The sequence below is a fragment of the Triticum dicoccoides genome, chromosome 6B, assembly GCF_002162155.2.
Source record: "Triticum dicoccoides isolate Atlit2015 ecotype Zavitan chromosome 6B, WEW_v2.0, whole genome shotgun sequence".
Taxonomy (NCBI): domain Eukaryota; kingdom Viridiplantae; phylum Streptophyta; class Magnoliopsida; order Poales; family Poaceae; genus Triticum; species Triticum dicoccoides.
Window position 1 is genome coordinate 152,106,189 of NC_041391.1, and position 11,654 is coordinate 152,117,842.

The following is an 11,654-nucleotide window of genomic DNA, read 5'->3' on the forward strand; positions in this document are numbered from 1 at the left end:
GGACAAGATCTTCATTAGAGTGGCAGCCGAATCCGGCCCCTTACGGCCGCACCGGGTGGTGCCGTCCTCCCTGTTGAAATCCCACATGAGGTGGCTTCTGTACTGAAGCAGTTGCACCCCCCGCGTAATGCATGTGGCCATGACCTCGGCCATGGTCAGTTCGGAATGAGCTAACAACCTTATCCGGCTCATCAAGTAAAGGACGTCCCTGTCATTTTCCTTCTGAGGGCTCCGTGGGCGCCAGCTCAGGCGTTTCTTCAAGGGAGCATTATCAAACTCAGGGAGGTCGATCCGTACAGGGTCCGGCAGAGGGACGTCTTCTATATAAAACCATTCTTAAGGCCAGTCTTCGGACGCCTTCTTTGGGGTTCCGGATAGATATCCGGTCCTGGCGATGCGCCATAGTTCAGCTCCGCCCACTTGATATATTGACCCCTTCTGAGAATGGGGCACGAGGCAGAACAACTTCTTCCACAGTGAGAAATGGGCCTCGATGCCCAAAAACAGATCGCAAAGGGCTACAAAGCCCGCAATACGCAATATGGAGGCAGGCGTAAGGTTGTGTAACTGGAGGCCATAGAACTCCAGGAGCCCCCGGAGAAACGGATGAACTAGAAATCCGAGCCATCTTATTAAATAAGGGACAAGGCATACCTGCTCTCCTTTGGAGGGATTGGGGATGCACTCCGCTTGCTCTCCGCCATTATAGGTGGCACTCCCGGCTCGAACTAGGACCATGTAAGCTGGGGGGAGAAGCCCCTTGGCTTGGAGCACTACTAGCTCACTGTGCGGGACGAAACACCTCTCCCAATCTCCAGGCCGAGGGCTGGGGGGCGAGAGGAGGAGCTGCGTCGACTGGCCATGATGGAATGGATCTCTGTCGAATGCGCTCTGATGAATGCTCACTGAGGGAAGATGGTGTGATTCGGATCTAAATCCCCGTCTCTCTTATAGGCGGCTCATTTATGCAGCTAGGGGGGTAAATGAAAAAACACCTTGGCTTTTCGCATTCATTTGACACGTGGAAGATGGCCATTATTGGACGTAGAAGCCAAGGAGCGCAACATTCACTAGAAGCCGGACACTTTTCAACAGGTATATGGAATTTGGAGAAGAACCCGCCTTGCAATGCCGAAGAAAAATCTTCGTGCCGGACTCATCGTCATTGAAGCTTGGTTCGGGGGCTACTGAGGGAGTCCTGGATTAGGGGGTGTCCAGGTAGCCGGACTATAACCTTTGGCCGGACTCCTGGACTATGAAGATACAAGATTGCAGACTTCGTCCTGTGTCCGGATGGGACTTTCCTTGGCGTGGAAGGCAAGCTTGGCGATACGGATATGTAGATCTCCTCCCATTGTAACCGACTCTGTGTAACCCTAGCCCTCTCCGATGTCTATATAAACCGGAGGGTTTTAGTCCGTAGGACGAACAACAATCATACTATAGGCTAGCTTCTAGGGTTTAGCCTCTCTGATCTCGTGGTAGATCTACTCTTGTACTACCCATATCATCAATATTAATCAAGCAGGAGTAGGGTTTTACCTCCATCGAGAGGGCCCGAACCTGGGTAAAAACATCGTGTCCCTTGTCTCCTGTTACCATCCGCCTAGACGCACAGTTCGGGACCCCCTACCCGAGATCCGCCAGTTTTGACACCTACAGGGGGCTCTCTCCCCCTCTCTTCTGGTGGCGCCGAAACGCCACCGAGGCCATCATCGTCACTGCAATCTACACCAACACCTCTTTCATCTTCACCAACATCTTCATCACCTTCCCCCATCTATCTACAGCAGTCCACTCTCCCGCAACCCGTTGTACCCTCTACTTGAACATGGTGCTTTATGCTTCATATTACTATCCAATGATGTGTTGCCATCCTATGATGTCTGAGTAGATTTTCATTGTCCTATCGGTAATTGGTGAATTGCTATGATTGGTTTAATTTGCTTGTGGTTATGTTGCTATCCTTTGGTGGCCATCATATGAGCGCACGCGTGGATCACACCATAGGGTTAGTTGTATGTTGATAGGACTATATATTGGAGGGAAAGAGTGACAGAAGCTTCAACCTAGCATAGATATTGATGCATACGGGATTGAAGGGGGGCCAATATATCTTAATGCTATGGTTGGGTTTTACCTTAATGAACGTTAGTAGTTGCGGATGCTTGCTAATAGTTCCAATCATAAGTGCATAGAATTCCAAGTCAGGGATTACATGCTAGCAGTGGCCTCTCCCACATAAAACTTCCTATCGGTCTAGTAAAGTAGTCAATTGCTTACGGACAATTTTGCAACTGCTACCACCACTTTTCCAAACTCGCTATACTAACTTTATTGTGTCTTTACCTAAACAGCCCCTAGATTTTATTTAAGTGCTCTTTATTATCTTGCAAACCTATCCAACAACACCTACAAAGTACTTCTAGTTTCATACTTGTTCTAGGTAAAGCGAACGTTAAGCGTGTGTAGAGTTGTATCGTTGGTCGATAGAACTTGAGGGAATATTTGTTCTACCTTTAGCTCTTTGTTGGGTTCTACGCTCTTACTTATCGAAAGAGGCTACAATTGACCCCATATACTTGTGGGTTATTGACTAGCACCTAGGCACAAGAGGAAACAAACATCAGGGATAATGCTCAATAGGTTAACTAAATCTAGAGGAGGAAGAATGGAGATCCGTTTTGAGGCAGGTTTAAGAAGGCCACGTGAAGCTACAGAGTCATCCAAGTTAGTATGAGAGGCAGCGGTTGACGTTAGGTGTCATGTACGTATACTCCCAACATGGATTCAGTACAGGAATGACAAATATGAAACCCATTTCGACACCTTTCTCGACCATTTATCTGTAAGTATGGTTATGTATGGAAACTAGTAATATCATCTTGCTCTGTCCAATACTTTCTAGGTTGCTGATAATGAAACTCCCATAATTTTGAACAGATGAGGTTCAAGTTGGTAGCCAAGATGATGCAACCAGACAAGCTTGCACCCATGTTTTCAAGTCTGCTCTATGACAGTATCAGTATAACTTGAGGAAAACTCACTTTGAAGGCAAGGCTAACAGTGAACTTGCCCAAACATCTCCAGTGGGAAATATATCGGATGAAGATTGGAGAGGCCTCGTTAAACATTGTCTGATCCAAAGTATCAGGTATATTATATATATAGGGTGGGTCTATTATGATAACACCCTCTATAGTCTTATTCTGCACACCGAATCGCTTATTCTGCTAACAAAAAATGAACTGCGTCACGCCCTATCTAATCGCGTGTGCAGACCGAACCGAACCGCAAGCACACGAAAAACCAATCGCCCCTCTCTCTCCACTAACCAAATCCCAATCCCCCCACTGCCGTACGCCCACCTCCTCCACTCCCGTGCCCTCCTCCACCTTCTTCGGTGCCGCCGCTTGGGCCTCGCCGCACCACCTCCTTCCTTCAGCGCTGCCGCTTCGTCCCTGCCACACCACCTCCTTCCTCCGGCGCCGCGCTGGCGCCATGCACCGGCCCGACCCCCTCTGAGGAAGTCCTGGACTAGGGGGTGTCCGAACAGCCGGACTATCATCGTCCGCCGGACTCCAAGACTACGAAGATACAAGATTGAAGACTCCGTCCCGTGTCCGGATGGGACTTTCCTTGGCGTGGAAGGCAAGCTTGGCGATATGGATATGTAGATCTCCTACCATTGTAACCGACTCTATGTAACCCTAGCCCTCTCTGGTGTCTATATAAACCGGAGGGCTTAGTCCCTAGGACACAACATCCATTACAACAATCATACCATAGGCTAGCTTCTAGGGTTTAGCCTCCTTGATCTTGTGGTAGATCCACTCTTGTAATACACATCATCAATATTAATCAAGCAGGACGTAGGGTTTTACCTCCATCAAGAGGGCCCGAACCTGGGTAAAACATCGTGTCCCTCGTCTCCTGTTACCATCCGCCTAGACGCACAGTTCGGGACCCCCTACCCGAGATCCGCCGGTTTTGACACCGACATTGGTGCTTTCATTGATAGGAAGGATGCATCCACCCATCTTCAAGGACGGTATTTTCGCCAAAGGGGCCTTGGCCGCCGGCCAAACTATCCGTCTAGGTGGTTTTCTTATGACCGCCTGTCCGGCCACCGCTTCGACAATGACTTCTCAAGTCGTCAAAAGCAATCGTCACGTCAGCTCGAAATTTGCCGAGCGGCTGGATCCGATAGAGCTTTCGTCTGTCAACGAGCTCTTGGATCGCATCGCCGCCCTGGGAGTCACTACGGACTACAATCAGATCGGGCTTAAAACCGATCTGAGAGAGATTAACTCTCCCCAGGTCACCCACCACGTCGCAGTGGTAGAGGAACAATGCGGCGACTCTTCTCCTGTATTGAAAACTAGTCATGTCCGGACTCCCGAACCCTCCATGTCGGATTCCCGCGGAGGGACGGACTTCGGTCAAGCACTGAACTTAAAGTCAGGCATCGGACCGGACTCGTTGGACAACGTCCAGCAATCCAAGCTTCCAAATTTGGAAACTTCACGGCCTTCAAGCCTTGAGATGGGTAGGGTTCCGGACTTTATTCCACCCACCCGCCCAGACATATGCGATCTATCTCTAATACGGCAAGAGCCCGCTGAAACAGTACATCACTACTGGGCCAGATTCCTCCTGGTTATGGACAGGATAAAGGACTGCCGAGAGGAAAACGCAATCTCAATTTTCTGCAATAATTGCACGGACAAGGGAATATTGAACGCCATCAGCCGTCCTAAAATTACACGCTTTGCCGACCTGGCGTCCATAGTACGAAAGTACTGTGCGATGGAGAGTTTCCGGAAAACCGAAAACCAGTTTTGGGACAATCCGGCCCCGAATACAACCCTAGTCCGCAACAAAAGGGTGCATTACACTCAGGCCCCAGATACAAAAACCAAAAAGCAAAAACCTCATAGAGGGCACGGAACCGTACTGGAGGGATGGCTTAGCGGACCCTGTAAAATTCACAGTACAGAGGGCGCCATCCCAACACATAGCCTTCGAACATGTTGGATATTACGGCAGGTGGCCAAAAGTGGCGAGGAGCTTCTAGCCCCGGAAAACCACTCCAACAATACCGGTACGGTATCAACAGTCTTCGAGACCTTCGCATCAAATAATATGCGGAAACGAACAATCCACGGCCTCGCCGAAGTCTACCAAGTAGCAACAACAAATCCATGGAGCGACACAACCATCACCTTCAACGCCAGCAACGAACCTAAATTCCGAACAGCCCGAGCACCAGCCACACTGGTGCTTAGTCCAATAGTGGACGGCTTTCGACTTACAAAGGTCCTCATGGATGGCGGCAGCGGACTAAACCTCATCTACGAGGAAACTCCTCAAAAAATGGAAATAGACTGGAGCCGCATTGAGCGAAGCAGCACAACCTTCAGAGGAATAATCCCTAGCAGGGAAGCGCGCTGCACCGGAAAAATCACACTCGATGTGGTGTTCGGCTCGTCGGACAATTACAGATCCGAAGAAGTCACGTTCCAAGTGGCCCCGTTCAACAGCGGATATCACGCTATATTAGGACGAGAGGCATTCACAATTTTTCAAGCCGTACCGCATTACGGGTACATGAAGCTCAAAATGCCTGGGCCCGGCGGAATAATCACTCTCGTTAGTGATCCGGACATAGCACTCCGCACCGAAAACAAGACAGCCGCATTAGCCCTAGAGGAACTATCCGAAGCCCTAGCGGCAGAAGAACTCACTGCGCTGCGCTCTATGGTGAATAGGGACGATGTGATACTTGATAAAAGATCCAAGTCCACCTCCTTTAAACCAGCAGATGAAATAATAAAATTCCAGGTCCATCCAACGGACCCGACAAAGACGGCTTCCATCGGGGCATAGTTGAACCCTGATGTAGACGCCGCACTGCGAGAATTCCTTCGGGAAAATTGGGACATTTTCGCCTGGCACCCTTCAGATATGCCCGGAATCCCACGCAGATTGGCAGAACACAGCCTAAACATCCTAAAAGGATTCAAGCCAGTCAAACAGGCTCTTCGACAATTTTCCGAACCTAAAAGACAGGCAATGGGAGAAGAGCTAGCCAAACTATTGGAAGCCGGGTTCATCAGAGACATCAAACATCCGGATTGGCTAGCAAACCTGGTAATGCTACCAAAGAAGGACAAATCCTGGCGCCTATGTGTCGATTTTAAAGACCTCAACAAGGCCTGCCCAAAGGATCCCTTCCCCCTCCCCCGCATCGACCAGATAATCGATGCTACCGCAGGACACGATTCACTGTGCTTCCTCGACGCATACTCCGGCTACCATCAAATCAAGATGGCGGAAGCAGACCAAGCCGCAACGGCATTCATCACTCCATATGGACCATTCTGCTTCAACACGATGCCCTTCGGACTTAAAAACGCCGGCGCAACATATCAGCGCATGATTCAAACATGTCTGGCAATCCAGATCGGCAAAACAGTAGAGGCATACGTAGACGATGTAGTTGTCAAAACCAAACACGTCGAAACTCTAGTAGACGATTTGAGGCTCACATTCGACAACCTCAGAGCATATGACATCAAGCTGAATCCGTAAAAATGCGTTTTTGGCGTACCAGCCGGAAAGCTGCTGGGCTTCATTGTATCCGGTAGAGGAATTGAAGCAAACCCGGCCAAGATCCGAGCTCTATCATAGCTGGATATTCCAAAAGACCTCAAACAGATACAAAAATTGACTGGATGCGTGGCGGCTTTAAGCCGCTTTATCTCCCGCTTGGGAAAAAAGGCATTGCCCCTCTATCGCCTCCTTAGGCGCACCGAACACTTCGAGTGGACGGATGCTGCCACTGCCGGACTTGAAGAAATAAAGGCCATATTGGCAACAAATCCGGTCCTGGCTGCGCCCAACCTGGGCGAACCAATGTTGTTATACATCGCGGCAACACATCAAGTTGTAAGCGCGGTACTCGTTGTCGAACGAGAGACAGAAGGGCATAAATTCCCTCTTCAAAAACCAGTGTACTACGTCTCCACTGTGTTAACCCCCTGCAAGTCCCGTTACCCGCACTACCAAAAGATAGCGTACGCGGTGTTCATGGCACCCCGGAAGCTCCGACACTACTTTCAAGAGTGTTCGATAACAGTGGCCTCCGAAGTACCACTCAACGACATTATAAACAACCGCGACGCGACAGGCAGGATTGCAAAATGGGCCATTGAGCTCTTACCATTCTATATAACTTACAAACCTCGGCGAGCTATAAAGTCACAAGTTTTGGCTGACTTTGTCGCTGAATGGACCGAAGCCGAACTCCCTAAAGAGTACGGCGCATACTCGAATTGGATTATGCACTTCGACGGCTCTAAAATGTTGGCCGGACTAGGGGCTGGCGTCGTATTGACGTCCCCAACCGGGGACACAGTCCAATACGTACTTCAGATAATGTACATGGACTCCAACAACGCGGCCGAATACGAGGCCCTTTTACACGGCCTCCGGATGGCAATCTCCATGGGCATTCAACGCCTAGAGGTGCGCAGGGATTCAAACCTTGCAATATCCCAAATAAATGGAGACTTTGACGCCAAGGATCCGAAAATGGCAGCATATCGCAACGCTGTCCTAAAAATGTCATCTCGGTTTGAAGGACTTGAATTCCATCACGTAGCCCGAGATAATAACCAAGCAGTCGACGTACTGGCACGCATCGGCGCAAAACGTGACGCTGTCCCTCCAAACATCTTCCTGGAACGGCTCTTCAAGCCAGCTGTACTATGGGAAGAGGAGTCCGGAAATGACAAACCGGAAAAAACCGCGCCAACCGGCGATTCAGCCGATGACATAACACCTTCAGCCCACGACATAATGGCAGTAATCGCCCCATGGACAGAACCATTCCTAGCCTACTTGCTTAGGCAGGAACTTCCCGAAGACCAAAATGAGGCCCGCTGCATAGTCCGGCGATCTAAAGCCTACAAGGTCCATGAGGGAGAACTTTATAAGAAAAGCACAACCGGAGTCCTTCAAAGGTGTATCTCCGAAGAGGAAGGGCGAAACCTCCTGGCTGAAATTCATGCCGGACTAGGCGGACACCATGCAGCAGCTCAGGCCCTTGTAGGAAAGGCATTCCGTACAGGATTTTATTGGCCGACGGCCCGGGCAGATGCTCAGGACTTAGTCCAAAGATGCGTCGGTTGTCAGCTCTTTGCTAATCAGAGCCATATGCCACCCACCACCCTCAAAACTATACCCATTACCTGGCCGTTTGCGGTCTGGGGGCTTGACATGGTTGGACCCCTTAAAGGGGGAACCCACAAGCAAAGGTACCTATTGGTCATGGTGGACAAATTCACCAAATGGATAGAGGCCAAGCCAGTCAAAACGGCAGAGTCCGGACCGGTGATAGACTTTATATCCGGGGTAGTACACCGTTATGGTGTCCCCCACAGCATCATCACCGATAACGGCACCAACTTCACGGCCGACGAGGTTAAGTCATGGTGCAAAAACATGGGCATTAAGCTCGATTACGCTTCAGTCTATCACCCTCAAACCAACGGTCAAGTGGAACAAGCAAACAGTCTAATAATGAGTGGCATCAAACCCAGACTAGTGCGGTCACTTACGAAATCTGACATGCACTGGGTAGAGGAGCTCGACTCTATACTCTGGGGGCTGCGGACAACGCCCAACCGTACTACCGGATTCACACCATTTTTTATGGTATACGGCGCAGAGGCAGTTCTGCCCTGCGACATCATTCATGACTCACCTCGAGTGCGCATGTATGAAGAAAGAGAAGCCGAGCTGGATCGGCAGGACAGCTTGGACGCATTGGAGGAAGAACGCGACGTCGCCAAGGCTCGTTCCGCATTCTATCAGCAGCAGGCTCGAAGATATCAAAGCAGAGAAGTACGGGCCAAGACTTACAACGTTGGCAAACTAGTTCTACGCCTGCCGGACAAGAAAAAGGACAAGCTCAAGCCCAAATGGGAGGGCCCCTTCATCATCGATCAAGTCCTGACCGGCGGAGCGTACCGTCTACGAAATGCGTCGGACAACCGACTCGAGCCGAACCCATGGAACGCAGCCCGCCTCTGAAGATTCTATGCCTAGCGCTGGACTAAGAGTTCGTCCCCTTCCCCCGTCCAAATTTTTACACTTCAGTTGTCTTTTGTTTCTCTTTCTTCTCTTAACCCTTTTCCTAAAAAGCCCTTAAGGGCCTACTTGCGCATTGTTCGCACATACTTGATGTGCCATCTGCACTCATTATACCTGGGGGCTTCTTTACCAGAAGCTCAATTATAAGGGCTTCATGCCCAGCACATGTGTCAAGCTTCCACATGTACCTTTTACTCACCATTATATGCATCGATATGACTTAAGTTTTGGCCAAGCTGGGTTGCTTGGCTCCTGTGCTTACCCCTACGTTCCTGATTGTTCGGCTAGGAGGTAAAGGGAGCACCTCTGCGATTGTTACTGCCGGGTTAGCCGGATGTGTACCTCAGACTGGGTGAATCCGAAAGCTAGCGTTCTTAAGGGAATATTCGGTCGGTGACTTGAAAGATGATTTTTTTACCTACTTATTTATCTGCCCCCACATGTTTTTCTGCTCTTTTCACAGTCCGAACATGCACTTTAGGGCATGCCTCCCAGGGAAAGGAACCCTTAACGGAACTATTCTCCCTGGAAGATGTTTCTTACTAACCATGTAATATAACATAACTAGTTGGGCACTTGTCTGATAAAGCACTAATGACCCCTACGCCTGGTCTCCATGCATGCCACGGTTGTTTTTTTAACCGAGAAGGTATTCGGACACACTCCAGACTCTAGGGTCCCGAGGTTGAAGCGAAAAGGTCGGCAAAGACAAACGATCTACAATCCGGCTAGAAGGCATTTTACATGTCATTTTAAAATACATTGTCACATTGACTGACTGTATTCCTCCTCAATCCCGTCTAACAGGCTGTCCAATTTACAGTCCCATTGGGAAAATTTAGCGGCCAACTCTACTTGGCCATATACTAAACTCACAGGGATCTCCTTCCCGTCGGACCCCATAGGTCCGACCTCGGCCATATGGTTGGGATCCGCTTTCTTGTACCACGTCTTCACCATGGCCCAGGCCTCCCTGGCACCTTGGCGGCAGGCCGAAATCTTCCATAAGCGGAAGCGCTGCCACATTCCCTGAAGCTTCTCCGTAAGCTCCCCAAGGCCTTCGGGCAGGGAAAGGGCCGGCCATAAAGCCTGAACGGTGCCGCTCATCGCCTGCCGAACTCGTTCGAGCAGCTGCAACAGTTCGGGAAGTTGATCACCCGTCGATACGGGCATCTCCTCTGCAGGGCGACCTGTGAGTATACCTACAGACATATTTTGTCAATTGACTTCCTCGCCGAACTCTTCTTTTCAAAGGAGTTCGCTTAAGCACTTACTATAGATGCCGCGACGAAGCCGCTGATTCTCCTTAACGGAGCCAGACAGCTCGGCCCGAACACCTTTCAGCTCTTCTCCGAGCTGGGCGTGGGCATCCTGGAGCTTGTTCCTTTCCTGTTGCACTCTATTCAGCACCCTCTCGCCGGCCTTCAGCTGGCGCAGTAGTTCTTGCCTGTCCGGATCTTGTCCGGCAGCACCTGCAATGTCATTATTAGACTTGCGCGCACGCCGCACAGCGCTTATATTTTTTTTAAAAAATGTGTTACCAGGAGGGGTCTCTGTGTTTCCTCCTGCGGCAGCAAGTGCGGCCTCAAGTTGGGCCTTGCACTCTTGCAGCTCCTCAGACAGTTGGGTATTCTTCTCGGTAAGATCCTGCGTTCAAATGATCCTTAAATCAGTTAACATAACTACTTTAAGTCTCGGGGGCTACTGGCATATATAACTATTAAATTCTCTCACCCGTATGTCTTTTACATACTGCTTCGTGGCTCTGGTAAAACCATCTTGAGCAGCACGGAGGTGCGCATCCCCCATGTTAAAGGCATTCAACGCCTCAGGGGAGAAGCACGCGTCACGAAATACTGTCCGGCGGCGCCTATGGTTCATGGCGCTCTCCACCTCAGACTTGGTGGCGGACAGTCTGTCGGCATCCTCCATTGGAGGAGTGTCCGGCTCACGCCTTGCGCTCGCCTCCCCCTCCAGACTAGGTGTTGGAGCCTGGCTGGTAGAGGTTGGGTTGGCAACCTCTACGCCCGCAGTCCGGCGGGTGCTTTTTCTCCTACAAAAGTCATGAGCACTCAAACGCTTCCTAGGAACGTTGCTCCAAATAATGAACTGTGAGCTATACCTTTGCGGCGACGTTTCAGTCCGCACCGCGCTCCTCTTCCGCCTACTGGTCCGGACTGGCCTTTGTTGGTCAGCCGCCGCGGGCTCGGCTTCCCGCCCTGAAGGCGTTTCTTGCAAAACACCATCGTATGCGAAGGTCAGAAATGAGCGAGGAAGAAATAATGGTGTCGGGACTTCGGTCACAATCACCTGGGAAGCCGGATATAGTCCGGGGTAGTCAGCCGTAATGGCAACTAAAGCATTATCCATGCTGAGCTGGTGGAACACCCCGTCGATTAGCTCCACCTGAATGTCCGGATCCTCTTCGAAGGCCGGATCCTGGGATCTCTCTGGATCCTCGGGTTGCGGAGCTGGACTTATCATGTCCTCCACAA